Source organism: Sus scrofa, chromosome 13 (genome assembly GCF_054392235.1).
Source record: "Sus scrofa isolate SSC_HxYL_T2T_F1_AM1 chromosome 13, Sscrofa_HxYL_maternal_Yorkshire_Landrace_v2.0, whole genome shotgun sequence".
Taxonomy (NCBI): Eukaryota; Metazoa; Chordata; class Mammalia; order Artiodactyla; family Suidae; genus Sus; species Sus scrofa.
Window position 1 is genome coordinate 131,078,281 of NC_139395.1, and position 17,700 is coordinate 131,095,980.

The window sequence follows — 17,700 nt, forward strand, 5'->3', positions numbered from 1 at the left end:
ATCCCATATTCCAAAGTACACCCATATACATATCCTTAAATGTATTGTGTGACTTTGAGCAGATGACCTCACTCCAGCTTGTGTGCATCCTCAAAGATAGGCACTTTACTGCTGGTCACTCTCTTAACAGGGAGGATAAACGGATTTATGGCAACAATGACATTAAGCCCCTAAAAATTAAAAAAAAAAAAAGCTCCAAGGTGGATGAAAAGTATTTCTAATTTTCTAGTTTTAAAGCACAGATGCTATCCTATAAAATTTTCAGAGTTCCCCACTTAAAAATATTTTCCATCAAGATTAAACTTGCTTGCTGTAGCAAAAGAGGGTGCTATGAAGTCCAGATGTGTGGAACCACATGAAACACTTTGTTCTAAAGTAAAGATAAACCTTGGAGAATCAGTACTGAAGTGTTGCTGGGCTAGTGTATACATGGTAGGATAACCTGTGGGTGGGGGCACCTCAGGACTGCTTTATAGCTCTGCTCTCTCCAAGCTGTTATTTGTGTTCTTAAATTCCAGTTCAACTATTGATGACTGACCAGTTCACAAATATACTGTTCTCTTAATTCATACAAATGTCATTTATGAATGAAACAAATGAAAAGACATTTTGCAAATTAAAAATACTATGATTTTTCTAAAAAAATAAAATTCACATATCTTCCTTGTAAAAATGAAGGGAGTGAGAAAGAAAAAGGTTACAATGTATTGTAAAACAGTAACTTGACTATGGAACAGATTTATGATCACATAAAATTTTTAAATAGTGTAAGAGCTTAGTCTCCTGTACATGATGGTCTGAAACATTTACAGTTTTATTTAAAAAAAGTAAAAAGCTCTTCTTGAGCTACTGTGGTACCAAAGATGCCCTGAAACCTCAATAAAAAAATTACATGGGAGAGAAAAGATTAAAGAGAATATATAGAACATATAATACCAGAACAAGCCTGCATATCTGAGTTGTAAATATCTTGAATAGGCATTCCTGGAAAGGACACAAAAGAAATTGTCAGTTGGGGAGGCTGATTCGAGGGAGCATACTACTGAGCTCCATTGACAGGCATAATTCTTTAAAATTTATGGTAATATTCCTCATGTCACACTCTCAAAATGTTGTCTATTGATGTTTCTGGGCCCAGAAAAAAAGTCCTCTTCCTTTTCCTAACAGTGGGCTTCTTAGCTAGGACGAACCATTTATGAAGGGGATGATATTAGTATAAATTTTGCCCTTCCTAAAAAATATGTAGATCCAAAGTAAACTTTTGCTTAACAGGACTTTAATAATTTGAACACTGTTTATCTGAAGATAGGTTAATGCTTCTTGGAGAAAAATCTAGGCCTGAAGATTACACCCTCAGCTTTTCTCACAGGATGGGAGTAAATAGAGACATAAGAGAAATACAGAACTAGAGAAACCAGGTTTGAAACTTTTAAGATGGATGTTTTAGAGCCACTAACACTCAAGATTTGAACAGGGGCTCTATTGGAAGAGTTTCAGTGAGACCCTAAGTTGGAGTACATGTAGTTAAATTGCAAACAGTTGGTTTTCAGACCTGAAGTTTGTTCTGGATATGCAAATATGAAGAACTTTGCTAAAAGTTGAATAGAATATTATTATCATCACACTAATGAAAGAAAATAATTAACAGAGCACTAGCATGAGTGTAAAACCTTATGAATATGTAAATCTTTGACAACATTAATACCTTAAGACTTCAATCCAGCAAAAAGTATTGAGGCAAAGATGACCAATGCGAACTTTTTTCCTCAAGAAATTTACAATATGATGTGCAAGAAAAAATTATACAAATACCTATAATGTAATGAGGTGGTTCTATTCTAGAGAAAATAGACAATACAAATTGTATCCTTGATTACACTATAGGAATCAAAGATAACTTCATCTAGTAGTTTTTTGCTTTGGATTTTGTAAGATGGAGAGAATTTTCATAGATTTGAGAGTTATGTGGAAGAAATCTAGGGAAGGAAAAACAATATGATCAAAGACAGAGATTAAAAAATATTGGCATGTTTGATCAAAAACCATAAATTATTAAGAGGTATTATGTAGAAGAATCAGAATAGAAGGTGGATTGTATAGTAAGAAATGATGTTATATTGAAATAGGTTAAGGCCTGATGGTAGATAGCTTTCAATTCTATGTTAATGAGTTTGTCTAGAGAAAATAAACTGATTAGCATAGATTTGAAATAGGAAGACATTGCAGCATTCAGAGTTCATGAACACTTATAGTTTCTGTGATTTGTATCAAATATATATGTCCAGTGACTGAGTACATTGTGCTAAATTTAAAAGGAAAAAGTAGCTATATACTCAGTGTGAAGCTTGCAGCAAAGTACTTATTTCTAATCACCACAAAACCCCACTAGGGCAAGTACCGTTAATTACACTGAGCAGTGGAGGGGACCCAGATGGTCAGAGAAATCAGTTAGCTGGCAAGTAGCAGAGCCAAGACTCAAACTCAGATTCTGTCTTGCTCAAAAACCATACTCTACATCTTGGAGCAGGTTTGCCTCTGCAGAGGTTGAGCAAAAGCATAATAATGATGCCCTGAGCATCATTCGGGAGGCAAGATTTCAAGGCCCTGGTTGGTGGCACCTGAACATCATCCCTAGTAAATCACAGACTATAACCAATAGAATAGCCTCTCACTTGGGCAGCTTCACACAGCATGGAAAGTTCAAGATTATGTGCTTAGGGGAAGCAGTAAACTATTTCTCTTCTTTCTACAAGAAAACACAATTATGTACTCAAGTGATAGTGGGAATTCTAACAGATCTTCCAATATGCTGCATGAAGATCACTGGAGTGATTGGATTTATCAGTGTTCCATTTTATTCCAAGGGAAACAAAATCCTTCTTGCTTCAAAACACTCTGCAATCACTGCAATAAAATAAAATAAGAAAACACAGCAGGTTCCTCCTCAAGAAATATACATAACAATGTCTTTGAGCCTTTCTGCAGAACTGAAACCCCAACAAATGGAAGAAGTACTTGATGAAACATTCTTCATTCTGGGAAGAAGGAGGACCACCAGAACCAGTCCTGGGGCCACTAAACATCAGTTTTGAGAAATAATGCAAACTGGCCTCTACCCTGATCCTTATCTATGGCCCTGATCCTTATTCCACTACTCAAACTAAAAAACCACTTCATAATCCCTTCCAAAGGCAGCATGGTCTTTATGGCATTAGCCTGCTGTGGCCCCCTTTGCTTGGCAAAGAGATAAAGGGTTTTTTCCTTCAAAAAAAAAAAAGAAAGAAAGAAAACAGAAAACAGCAGACAGGATATCTTCATTATATAGATACACACACACATATATATGAATACATATGTGTATATGTGTGTGTCTATATATATAAAACACATATATATAGGTTAATCGTGAAAACTATTTCTTAATTGTTTTAAGAAGGCCTGAATTTCAATTTACATATTTTCAAAAGTTGTGGTGTTGTCTAAATATTTCATTTTGGGGATAGATATTTATTTTCCTCTTTCCAATAGACAGGATTAATTAGAATACCTACCACAGCAGGGAAAGAATATACATTGATCTGGAAAAGTTAGGAAGTAAAAATATATATATATATATCAAGTTAACAGTTGTTAGTAGTTATTGGCTAATGTCATTTTTTTCATATTTTAACAATTATAAATTTCAAAACCAGTTCTTAGATATGTAACACATGCTTGTGATAAAGATATGTATGTGTGAATAATGGCGTGAATGTGTGTGTATGTTTGTGTTATGTGATGGCATTTAGTGATACAGTGTTATTCTACTTCTCTTTTCTTTCCAGGGTAATGTTGACTCATCTTCAATAGATTAATATTCCTTTTCTCCCAGATTCCATTGATGGGAACACCTCAGTCCATTGCCAGAGGTTGGATAATTAACATGACTCTGTGATTAAAACACAGAGAATGTATATTTGTTTTTTACATTGAGAAAATTGGAGAAGGAAGAATATTTTTTGTTTCTGTCCTTTTTCCTCATTTTATCACATAACTGAATTAATATAATGGTTTCATATTACACTTAAAATTTAAACCTACTAGCATGATCTAAAAGCCCTAAATGATCTGGTGCTACGTATCTTTCTGACCTCATCTCCTTTTTTGCTTTTCCTCCCTGATATTCCTTGAATAAGCCAAACATGTGGACATGGACATACATGTGTGGACTTACTATTCCCTTTGCTTTTTCCACACTTTCCCTAGGTAAGAAGATCTACTATAAATGCACATTAGAATCACCTTGAGAACTATTCAAAATACAAATACCTGAGTCCTATTATCAGCTATTCTGATAAATTATTTGGAATGGGAACAATGCATCGTTTTTTAAAAAAAGTCTCACAGGTAATGCTCATCTAGAGACAAATTGAGAATTGCTGCACTAGATCTTCAAATGAGGGTTCCAGGTCCCTACTCAGATAGCTTCCCATAGAGATCTGTCTTCTGTCCATGTAAAGAAATACCCACCTCATAATTTTATCACTGTTGGAAATTATATCATTTTTTATTTGTTCATTATCTCTTCCATGAGAATTTTAGCTCCATATTAGCAGAATTTTGAGTATTTTTCATCATTTTATTCCTAGTGCAATAAATACTCAATAAATATTTGTTTAACAAATATATGGCTGATAAAGATATGATAAAAAAGGAGGAAGATTAGAAGAATTTATGGTTTATCAAAATACTTTTTTATATATGATATACATTTGTTGGAATGTTTGAGTTTATTAGGATTTAAGTCTGTGTGTCCATGCATCTACAATTTGCAAATACCTATGCTAGTATAGGGATACAAATAAGATCCCAACGTATAATAAAATTAATAATACCATTTTTTCTTGGTCATTAAGCCTACCTATTCAGGTAAAACACCAGGGTCTTGAAATTTTTCTGGAAGCATTCCAAAGCATTCTGGAATCTTATATTTGTCTTGAAGCAGTCCACCAGTTGGTGTGTTTTTATACACCACCATTTTATACTTTTCATTCTTAGCTCATTATTGGTATCCTAGGACTTATGAACCTCTCTGAGGATAACTTTACTGGTGCCATTGCTGTTGCCATGCACCATTAGAATAACAATTATCCTGGTCAAGGTGCCCTCTCCTGATGTCCCCCAAACAGCCAGTCCTTCAGGGATCAGAGCAATCTATATTCTGTGCCAAGATGGAGAAAAATGATCCTATTCTCCCCTAGGTCAGAACTGGGCTTTTAGAAAACCTACTCACCTTTTCTGTGCCCTGATGTCCTACAAAGTCCTAGGTAAAAAATACCTCCTCAGGCTCCACCTTCCAATCTTTGTGGTTTAAAAATAAACCGGAGGTTGTCAGGGCACACAGAGCCTGCTGTCCTTAGCTCCCCACCTCTCTGTCATCCTGTAGCACAAAAGAGCCCATCTCAAAGGGCCCCTTCTCTATGCTTCAGGAAATAGAGTGTCTGAGATGAGAGCATGTTGAGATAGAGTGGTCCAAATAGAGTAACTGGAGTTGAGCTTATATTATACACATGCATAAACATAGTGCTATTATATATACACATGATATGTGTATATACATACATACATATGTATGTATATGTATGCTTGTCTCTGTGTGTACTAACTATAAATTCAGAGTTTCAGATCTGAAACTTGGATTGCCTTTTGGCAGCTATGTAAATCGGGGCAATCACTTAGCCTGTCAGAATATCAGTTTCTTCATCTGTAAATGGGGAATTTCAGTAGATCCACAGTACTTACAAATTTAATGTTCATGGAGTAAAGCCTGTGCAAGTGACCATGACAGACCATGACATGTGGTGATTTGTAATCTTAGTGAGGCATGAAATTGAGGCTCATGTACCAAGGGGCTGTTGTGTAGAAATAAGCCAGTTAGCTGGGGCACAAGCCTTGTTAACTGCTCAGTGGGCAACTAGCCACATGTTTCATTGTTTTCTGCTTGACTCTCTGTACACAGTAAGTCTCTTAAAGCAATTAAAAAAGAAGTGTGTGGCTTTGGGGTGAAAAACTGTTGCTGATGTTGGTGGATAGAAATAAAAAAATACATGAAGATGTTCTATCTAATGATGTCTTTCAATGAAAAGCAGAAATCTTCAGCAGTTTTTTTTCCTATATATGCCCTAAAAGAATGTTGAAAGATTGTATTTCAAATTGACATGTAGCATTTTCCGTAACAAGTTTAAATACTTGCAAATTATGTAATTTTTACCATGATGCAAATATTGGCAATTTTAAATAAATGTCATTCTTAAATTGGTTCCGAAGAATCCTTACATCATAATGACTTGATAACCACCATTATCTATTATGAAAATACATGAACAAGATATTTTTAAGAGGATGTTACAGTAGGAAAAAAAGATGCTGGTGGAGGAGCAGGACTTGTGGCTCACCTACTCCCACAAATTCATTGAAAATCCATCTATTTGTGGAACTATTTTCCCAGAAAAATTGCTGAATACTGACAAAAGAACCCAGGACTCTGATTGATAGAGAAAGAAAAACTTCACAAAACTGGGTAAAACAAAAGAAAGAGGAAAAAAAATGAGGAGAGAAAAGGAGAAACAAAGAAGGTCAGAACCTGTGCTCCTGGAAGGGAACTGGAAAAGGGAAAAAATAAATCTGCACCTGGGAAGTTCCCAATACTAGCTAGGAGGCCAGCTGAGACAGAGAAAGAACTTTGGTGTACTGGAGGAGAACTGAGCAATTGGTGTAAAGCAGTCACAATGGAAATGGTCCTCTATAAATGGTCTGTGTCACTGCCCTGCACTCCCAAACCATAAGCTGGGGCAGAGAGAGGCCAGGAACTGAGACTCCAGTTTTGAAGATCAGAGTCAGATGAAAAGCTTGGGTTGGCTAGCTGGGGAAAAACTAGGTAGGATTGGTAGCATGGAGACAATCTGGAGAGACTGGAGTCTAGAGTGACCACATTTGAGGCTGTAAGCTGAGGAATCCCAGTCAGGCTTGGAGGCTAGATGCCATTGTTAGGAGGTACTGGAGAGAAGGGGTGGGATCTGCCACTATAGCCTTACCCTCTGCTAGTGCTCTCACACTGTAAAACCCCAACTGCCCCAGCTCCAGGATATACCCTTGAGCAGTAGCTGCGTAAGGATAATTGTGGAGCTGCCCACAGCCCTTAAGGCTACAGAGAAAATGGAGCAAGCAGAGGGAACCCTTGGAGCAAACAGAGGGAACTAGGGAATAGCACAGTACACACAACCCCAGCCTGCATTGAGGCAGGGCAACACTAAAGCAACTGCTGTTACAGTGCAGAAGGCTCGAGGAACCATGGATGGGCCAGTGTGTGGGTGAAGAGCCCCATTTTCCCTAGGGAACAGAGAGTGATTTTTGGAAACAACGTGGATGGGCAGGATTCTTCAAGGAGCCCCCTGGGCAGATGGGGAGCCGCAATTTGCTTAGGGGGTGGTGAAAGTAATTTTGGAAACACTGTGAAAAATCCTGAGTCCTGGGAGTCTACAAAGGGCCTTTGGTGCCAGTGTAGAATTGAAATTTTACATATGGGGTGGAGAAAGTTATTTCTGAAGCAGCATGGAGAGGCAGGATTCCACACGGGGTCTGCTGGGTGGGTACAAAGCCACAATCTCCCTACCAGGTGGAGAAAGCTACCTTGAAACAGAAAAATCTGGGGAGTCTGCTAGGGGCCCTCTGGGTGGGTGCAGAGCCAAAATTTGCCCAGGAGACAGTGATTTGGGAATCAGAGCAGACGGTCCAGGGGGCCTCCTGGGTGGCACAGAACTGTAATCTATCTAGGGGGTAGAGAAAGGTATCTTGGAAGCAGCACAAAGAATCCTGGAACTCCACAAGGGACCTTCTGGGCCAATGGAGAGCTATGAAGGGTCCACTGAATCCGTAAAGCTACTTCAGAAACAGTGCAAAAGGACCTGGGAGTACAAAAGGCCTGGTGGGCAGGTGAAGAGATGTAACCTGCATCAGGGCAGAAAAGTGAACTTGGAAATAGCATGAAGGATTCTGAGAGTCACAAGAGGCCAGGTGGGCAGGTGGAAAGCCTCAAAAGGAAGGGGCACAGTGAACCTGGAAACAATGCGCACATCCAAGAAGACATAAATAGCCAGCAGATTGGCAGAGTGATCTCAGGGATAGCACAAGCTCCATGATCCCTGACAACCATCAAGCAGGGGATTGCAGAAGCAGCATATATTGCACAGTTAGCCAAAGGAGCTGAGAGGAGCCTGATGGACTACACTTTGACTTCAAAATGGCTACAAGGAGCACTCTACCATCAGTCCTATTGGAGGAGGGACTGCTGGAATGGTACGGGCCTTACAGATACAGAGAAAGCCTTTTAGCAACAGTTAGGGAGAAGCCCCTACTTCTAGGGCTACAAAGAACACCCACTGGGCACCTGCGCCCCTAGCCATGGAGAGTGGTCTCTACAGCCTCCCCAGCAAAGGGAGGACATGCAAGATCAACTGCTGATGGTGCAAATTACATGAAAATATCCCAAGAGATACCTGGAAGCAGGAGGGGTCATAGGAGTGAGCAATGAACAACTCCCCTGCCACCACAAAAGTAATCATGCGAACCATGAACTACTGCCAACACTCACATGGATACCATTCCTAACAGCCACCAAGCTCCAGGGGAGGTAGCATAATATCACTGCTCCCATCAAGTACTCTAGGTAGAGGTGAGCCACTACCACCTCCAAGACGAGGAACCACCTGCTGTATCTGCATATCTATCATCAAGGAGACAGTAAATATAGAGAGTTAGACAATATGAGAGGACAAAGAAATAGATTTCAGACAAAGGAACAAGACAAAAACAAACAAAAACAACTAAATGAAGAGGAGATAAGCAATCTACCTGAAAAAGAATTCAGAGTGTGATACTATAGATGATCCAAGACCTTGAGGAAAAAATTGGAGACACAGATAGAGAAGTTGCAAGAGACGTTTAACAAAGAGCTAGAAGACCTCTAAAGAACAAGCAGATGGAGATGGAGAGCACAATATCTGAAATGAAGAATAAATTAGAAGGAATTAACAACAGGATAACAGGCAGAAGAACAAATAAGTGAGGTGGAAGACAGAATATGGAAATCACTGTCACCAAAAAAGAAAAAAAGAGAGAGAGGGGATAGATGGCGGAAGAGTAGGAAGATGCACTAGCCCTCTCTCACAAACACAACAAAAAAACACATCTACATGTTAAAGAACTCACACAGACCAGCAACTGAATGCTGGCAGAAGAACTTAAACCTCCAAAAACAGCAAGAATCTTGTGACATAACTGGGTAAAACAAGAGAAAAGAGGAGAGAGAGAGAGAGAAGGGGAATCAGGACCACACTAGCACTCCTGAGAGGGAATTGTGAAGGAGAAAGGGAACCCACACCCTGCAAAGTCACCTAAATGATGGAAAGATCAACCAAGTTGGAGGGATCTCCAGATGCTGAGAAAAGTGCAGCAGTAGGTCTGAGATCTGAAAAGCACAGTGAGAGCTGCAGAGGTCATCTGAACTACTGGCATAGTACCCCCAAACCGAGATACTTGGGTGGGGGCTGGGCACCAAGACCTAGGCTCTGGAGTTTAGTCCTCGGGAGTGGGCTGGGGTTGGCAATGTGGAGACAGCCTGAGGGATTAGGAAGTGGTGCATCACAGGTGAAGGGAACAACACGCTAAGGGCTGGGGAGTGGAAAGCCGCAACAGAGGGAACCTGGGAGAAGGTCTTGAACAGCAGGAGAGACAAGGCGCCAGTGTTGGAGAGGGGTGAGGAAGAGGGGCAGGCCACCATAGAATACTCCTTGTGCCCCGCCAAACACACTTGCTTACCAGCTAGCAGAGAGCAGAGCTTCCCAGTGCACCCCCCCTCCTCCACCCTGTGTGCACAAGGCCAGAAGCCACCTGTCATCCCAGGGGACTGGCCTCACCACTCACAGGAAGCCAACTTCCTCCGGGGCTTTCCCCAGCCCGGCCTGCCCGCCCTTGGAGGTGCTGCACTCCTGCAGAGCAGCCACCCAGCATCACTCACCTAAGGAAGAGCTCCCCCCCGGGACTTGTAAGCGACTCCTTTGCCTTGGACCAACCCAGCTAGCTCCTCCCACCCTCTAGAGGCACTGCACTCCTGTGGAGCAACCACCCCCTGGAAGAGCTCTGAAGCACAGAGACAATCCCTGCCTGGTCATGGGAAGTCTGCCTCCATTGCAGTGTAGACCTGCCTGTCCCGTCTGCCCCAGTGAAGTGCTCTTTTGTCTCTGAGTAAGCCGGCTACCTCTGCCCGCTCTCAGGAAGCACTCCTTTGCCTTAGATTGAGCTGGCTAGCCCAGCCCACCCTTGGGAAATGCTCCTTGGTATCAGAGTGAGCCGGCTAGCCCTGGCAGCCCTTGGGAAGCACTACGCTCCAGCAGAGCAAGCCACCCAGCACCACCCACCCTCGAGAAGAGCTCCACAGCCCAGGAGCACCTGGGCAAACCCTGCCTGGCCTCGGGAAGTGTGCCACCAACACGGTGTAGTCCTGCTAGTCCCACCCACCCTCAGGAAGTCCTCCTTTGCTCGGGAAACACCCTACTGACACAAAGAAGGCCAGCCAACACCACCAGCCCTCAGGAAGCACTCCACAGTAGCACCAGGGCAAACCCTGCGTGGCCATGGGGAGTGCACCTCCACCACAAAAAGAAAATAACAAGCAAGATGAAGAAGCTCAGAAACCACCCCCAGTTAAACCAACAGGAGAACTCACCTAAAGCAGTCAACAATGAAACAGACCTCTGCAGTCTGACAGACTTAGAGTTCAAAAGGGAGACAGCGAAAATACTGAAGGAATTAAGAGAAGATATGAACAGTAATGCAGACTCCGTCAGAAAGGAACTAGAAAATATAAGGAGGAGCCAAGAAAAACCAGAAAATTCATTTGCAGAGATACAAATGGAGCTAAAGGCAGTAAAAACCAGAATGAATAATGCAGAGGAACAAATCAGTCATGTGGAATATAGAATGATGGAAATCACCCAAATGGGACAGCAGACAGAAAACCAAATGAAAAAACATGAAAGCAATATAAGAGACCTATGGGATAATATGAAGTGGGCCAATCTATGCATAATAGGAATTCCCGAAGGAGAAGAAAAAGATAACGGAATTGAAAATATATTTGAAGAAATTAACGCTGGAAACTTTCCAAATCTAAAGGATACAGATTTCAAGATACAGGAATCACACAGGGCCCCAAACAAGTTGAACCCAAATAGACCCACACTAAAACACATTATAATAAAAATAGCAAAAGTTAATAATAAAGAGAGGATCCTAAAGGCAGCAAGACAAAAGCAAAATGTTACCTGTAAGGGAACCCCCATAAGGTTATCAGCTGCTTTCTCTACAGAAACTCTACAGGCCAGGAGGGAATGGCAAGCACTGAAAGGAAAAAATATACAACCTAGAATACTCTATCCAGCAAGAATATCATTTAAAACAAAAGGGGAAATAAAAATTTTTTCCAACAAACAAAAGCTAAAAGAATACAGCAATACAAAACCCATTCTAAAAGAAATACTGAAGGGACTTCTCTAAAGTAGAAAAAAAAAAAAGGAAAAAATAGGATGGAGAAAAATCAGATAGCAGTCACTCAAATAAGCCAGCATACAGATCTAATCATGATGTTTAAAATAAAACAAAATTAATAAGAAAAAAAGAGACATCAGAATCATAAAGTGTGGGCAAGGGAAGTAAAGAAAGAAATAGATTCTTTTTTAAATTTTTCTTTAAATTTTGTTATGGTAATGAAGCGTTTCAGCCTACAGGACCATCAGGCTAAAACACACAATTATAGGAAGGGGTTAACATACTTAAAAAACAGGGCAACCACAAATCAAAACCAAACATTAAATTCACAAAAAATGAAAAGAAAAGTACTCAAGCAGAAAATAACTGGAGGCCATCTAACCAAAAAAAGAAAGGAAGAATGGAGAATCATAGAATCAACTGGAACATGAGGTTTAAAATGGCAATAAATAATCATCTATAAATTATTACCTTAAATGTCAATGGACTGAATGATCCACTCGGAAGACACAGAGTGGATGACTGGATAAAAAGACAAAAACCTTCAATATGCTGCCTATAAGAAACTCACCTTAGGACAAAGGATACATATAGATTGAAAGTGAAAGGGTGGGGGAAAATATTTCATGCCAATAGACATGACAGAAAAGCAGGACTTGAAACACTCATATCAGACAAAATAGACTTTAAAACAAAAGACATAAAGAAAGACAAAGAAGGACACTATTTAATGATGAAGGGATCCATCCAAGGAGAGGATGTCACTATCGTCAACATATATGCCCCAAATATAGGAGCACCCAGATACATACAACAAATATTAACAGACATAAAGGGAGATATTGATGAGAATACAATCATAGTAGGAGACCTAAATACCCCCCTCACATCAATGGACAGATCCCCTAGACAGAAAAACAATAAAGCAACAGAGATCCTAAAGGAAACAATAGAAAAGTTAGATTTAATTGACATCTTCAGGACCCTACATCCAAACAAATCAGAATACACATTCTTCTCAAGTGCACACGGAATATTCTCAAGAATTGATCACATATTGGGGCACAAAGCTAACCTCAACAAATTTAAGAATAAAGAAATTATTTCAAGTATCTTCTCTGACCACAATGACATGAAATTATAAATCAACCACAGGAAAAGAAATAAGAAAAAAAACCTACTACATGGAGACTAGACAGCATGCTAATAAAACACCAATGGGTCAATGAGAAAGTCAAGAAGGAAATTAAAAAATACTTCGAGACAAATGATAGTGAAGGCACAACCTCTCAAAATCTACGGGATGCCACAAAAGCAGTGCTCAGAGGGAAATTCATAGCAATACAGGCCTTCCTCAAAAAAGAAGAAAAATCTCAAATTGACAACTTAACCCTCCACCTAAATGAAGTAGAAAAAGAAGAACAAAAAAGACCTAAAGTCAGCAAAAGGAAGGAAATCATAAAAATGAAAGAGGAAATCAATGAAATAGAGATTCAAAAAAAACAACAGAAAAAATTAATAAAACCAAGAGTTGGTCCTTTGAAAAGGTAAACAAAATGACAAACCTCTGGCTAGACTCAAGAAGAAGAGGTGAGAAAGAACCCAAATAAACAAAATTAGAAATGAAAAAGAAGAAATCACAACAGATACTGCAGAAATACAAAAAAAAAAAAAAAATAAGAGAATACTATGAACAATTATATGCCAACAAATGTGACAATCTGGAAGAAATGGACAACTTTCTAGAATCTTACAGCTGGCCAAAACTGAATCAAGAAGAAATAGACCAATTGAACAGACCGATCACTAGAAATGAAATTGAATATGTCATAAAAACACTCTCTACAAATAAAAGTCCAGGACCAGATGGCTTCACAGGTGAATTATACTAAACATATAAAGAGAAACTTATACCCATCCTCCTTAAAATTTTTCAAAAGGTTGAGGAAGAAGGAACACTCACGAAGACATTCCATGATGCCACCATCCCCTAATTCCAAAACCAGACAAAGATACCACCAAAAAAGAAAACTCTCAGCCAATATCTTTGATGAATTTAGACACAAAAATTCTCAATGAAATTTTAGCCAACTGAATCCAACAACATATAAAAAACATTGTACACCGTGATCAAGTGGGATTCATCCCAGGTTCACAAGGATGGTTCAACATACGCAAATCAATCTATGTCATACACCACATTAACAAAAGACAAGTCAATAACCATATGATCCTCTCAATAGCTGCAGAAAAAGCATCTGACAAAGTCCAACATCCATTTATAATAAAAACTTTCACCAAAGTGGGTATAGAGGGAATGTTCCTTAACATAATCAAAGCCATTTATGACAAACCCACAGCAAATATAATACTCAATGGAGAAAAACTGAGAGCCTTTCCACTAAAATCTGAAATAAGACAAGGATGTCCATGCTCACCACTGTTATTCAACATAGTGCTGGAAGTCCTAGCCACAGCAATCACACAACCAAAAGAAATAAAAGGCATCCAAATAGGAAGAGAAGAGATAAAACTGCCACTGTATGAAGACGACATAACTATACACAGAAAATCCTAAGGATTCAAGCCAAAAACTACCTGAACTGATAAAAAAATTCAGCAAAGTGGCAGGATATAAGATTAACATTCAGAAATCAGTTGCATTTCTGTATACTCACAGTGAAATATTAGAAAAGGAATACAGAAATACCTTTTAAAATTGCAGGTCAAAAAATCAAATACCTGGGAATATACCTGGAGGTAAAGGACTTATATGCCGAGAACTATAAAACATTAATCAAGGAAATTAAAGAAGATGTAAAGAAATGGAAAGATACACCATGTTCATGGATTGTAAAAATCAGTATTGTAAAAATGGCTATACTATGCAAAGCAATCTACAGATTCAATGCAATCTCTATCAAATTACCCAGGACATTTTTCACAGAACTAGAACAAATAATCCACAATTTATACAGAACCACAAAAGACCCAGAATTGCCAAAGCAATCCTGAGAAACAAAAACCAAGCAGGAGGCACAACTCTTCCAGACTTCAAGCAATATTGCAAAGCCACAGCCATCAAAACAGTGTGGTACTGGTACCAAAACAGACAGACAGACCAATGGAACAGAATAGAGAACCCAGAATTAAACCCTGATAACCATGGTCAACTAATCCTTGAGAAACAAGGCAAGAACGTAAACCTGGAAAAAGAAAGTCTATTCAGCAAGCATTGCTGGGAAACCTGGACAGCTGCATGCAAAGCAATGAAACTAGAACACACCTTCACACCATGCACCAAAATAAACTCAAAATGGCATAAAGACTTAAATATAAGACAAGACACCATCAAACTCCTAAAAGAGAATGTAGGCAAAACACTCTCTGACATCAACCTCATGAATATTTTCTCAGGTCAGTCTCCCAAAGCAATAGAAATAAGAGCAAAAATAAACCAATGGAACCTAATCAAACTTACAAGCTTTTGCATAGCCAAGGAAACCCAAAAGAAAACAGAAAGACAACGTACAGAATGGGAGAAAATAGTTACAAATGATGCAACGAAAAAGGGCTTAATCTCTAAAATATACAAACAACTTATACAACTCAACAGCAAAAAAGCCAGTCACTCAATGGAAGAATGGGCAAAAGACCTGAATAGACATTGCTTCAAGGAAGATATACAGATGGCCAAAAAGCACATGAAAAAATGCTCAACATCGCTGATTATTAGAGAAATGCAAATCAAAACTACCATGAGATACCACCTCACACTAATCAGAATGGCCATCATTAATAAGTACACAAATAACAAGTGCTGGAGGGCTTGTGGAGAAAAGGGAACCCTCCTACACTGTTGGTGGGAATGTAAACTGGTACAGCCACTATGGAGAACAGTATGGAGGTACCTTAGAAATCTATACACAGAACTACCATATTACCCCGCAATCCCACTGTTAGGCACATATCTGGACAAAACTTTCCTTAAAAAAGACACATGCACCCGCATGTTCATTGCAGCACTATTCACAATAGCCAAGACATGGAAACAACCCAAATGTCCATTGACATATGTTTGGATTAGGAAGACGTATATATACACAACTGAATACTACTCAGCCATAAAAAAGAATGAAATAATGCCATTTGCAGCAACATGGATGGAACTAGAGACTCTCATACTGAGTAAAATAAGTCAGAAAGAGAAAGACAAATACCATATGATATCACTTATCTGGAATGTAACATACAGCATTAATGAATCTCTCCACAGAAAAGAAAATCATGGACTTGGAGAATAGACTTGTGGCTGCCCCGGGGGAACGGGGAGGGATTGGGAGGGATTGGAGCTTGGGGTTAACGGATGCAAACTATTGCTCTTGGAATGGATTTACAATGAGATCCTGCTGTGTAGAACTGAGAACTATGTCTAGATACTTACATTGCAACACAACAATGGGAGAGAAAATTATGTATACATGTATGTGTAACTGGGTCCCCATGCTGTACAGTGCAAAAAAAAAAAAAAAAAAAAAAAAAAACCCAATAAAAAAAAAAGAAAAGAAAAAAGCAGGGCAGTGTTACTGCCTTAAAAAAAAAAAAAGATGAATGGATAAAGAATATGTGGTACATATATGCAGTCATAAAAAAGAACAAAAATTTTGCTCTTTGCAGTAACATAAATGGACTTGGAGAGCATTATTCTAAGTGAAGTAAGTCAGACAGAGAAAGACAAATAGTGTATGATATCAGTCATGTGTGAAATGTAAAAATTCAACAAACTAGTGAATATAACAAAAAAAGTAGCACACTCACAGAGATCAAACTGCTGGTTATCAGTGGGGAAAGGGAAAGGAGGGTCAAACAGGGGTGGGGGAATGGGAGGTATAAACTATTCGGTATAAGATAGGGTACAAGAATATATTTTACAACATGTGGAATAGAGCCAATATTTTGTAATGACTATAAATGGAGTGTAACCTTTTAAAATTGTGTAAAAACCTAAAAATAAAAAAAAAAGTTTAAATAAATACAAAAAAAGAGAGAAGGAAATAAAAAAAAAAAGAAAAGCAAAAAGAATGAAAAGAACTGAGGAGTCTAAGAGATCTCTGGGACAACATTAAATGTATCTACATTCATTTCACAGCCGTTCCAGAAAGAGAAGAGAGATAGAGAAAGGGCTAGCAAAAATATTAAGAGATTATAGCCAAAAGCTTCCTTATTATGGGAAAGGAAATACATTGAGAAAGCATAGAGAATACCACACAGGATAAACCAAAAGAGAAACACAGAGAGACACATACTACTCAAACTGACAAAAATTAAATACAAAGAAAAATATCGAAAGCCACAGAGAAAAGCAACAAATAACATACAAAGGAACCTGTATAAGGAAAACAACTGATCTTTCAGCAGAGATTCTTCAAGCTAGAAGGGAATGAAAGATATATTTAAGGCGATGAAGAGGAAGAACCTAGAAATAAGAATACTACACCCAGAAAGGCTCTCATTTAGATTCAATGGAGAGATCAAAAGCTTTTCAGATGAGCAAAAGCTGAAAGAATTCTGCACCTCCAAACCAGCTCTACAACAACTATAGAACTTTAGGCAGAAAAGAAAAAGCAACAATTAGAAACAAGAAAATTTCAATTGATAAAACTTACTAGTAAAGACAAAGATGATATAGAGGTAGAAAATAACCCACTGACAAGTATGATATCAAAACTAGCAGACATGAGAAGAGGAGAAAACAAATGTAGGACATCAAAAGTTAATTTGAAAATAAGAGAACCACAACCCTAAACAATTCTGTATACACATAGATCATCATATCAAAATTAAAATCAAAAACTATAATAGACAGCCACATAAGAAAGAAAAAGCAATTCAAACATAACACTAAAGATAGTCAATAATTCAAGTGAATACAACATGAGAAGGGATGAAAAAAAGACCCAAATTAACAATCCAAACCAATTAACAAAATAGTAATAGATACATACTTATCCATAATTACACTGAATGTAAATGGATTAAATGCTCCAACCAAAAGACACAGACTGGCTAAGTGGATACAAAAACAAGACCCATGAGTTCCCGTCATGGCACAGTGGT

The 17,700-nt window shown here is 38.7% G+C and overlaps 2 protein-coding genes across 25 annotated transcripts in view; one reads left to right on the top strand and one right to left on the bottom strand.

Moving 5' to 3' along the window:
- The window catches only part of LOC106505748 (uncharacterized), a 1,225,997-nt gene that overhangs the window by 892,222 nt on the left and 316,075 nt on the right, over positions 1 to 17,700 (top strand). Inside the window, exon 10 of one of the 13 annotated variants that reach the window (XR_014824365.1) lies at positions 3,825 to 6,298. The exons of the other annotated variants lie outside the window; for them this stretch is intronic. The gene's annotated coding sequence lies outside the window, so the exon portion shown is untranslated. Of the gene's footprint in view, positions 1 to 3,824; positions 6,299 to 17,700 lie in introns of those variants that run through there. 13 annotated transcript variants of the gene reach the window in all.
- LOC106505750 (uncharacterized) overlaps positions 1 to 17,700 on the bottom strand; it is a 742,696-nt gene that overhangs the window by 54,171 nt on the left and 670,825 nt on the right. For 3 of the 12 annotated variants that reach the window (XR_014824344.1, XR_014824349.1, XR_014824345.1), the window contains one exon: positions 608 to 2,904. The exons of the other annotated variants lie outside the window; for them this stretch is intronic. The gene's annotated coding sequence lies outside the window, so the exon portion shown is untranslated. Of the gene's footprint in view, positions 1 to 607; positions 2,905 to 17,700 lie in introns of those variants that run through there. 12 annotated transcript variants of the gene reach the window in all.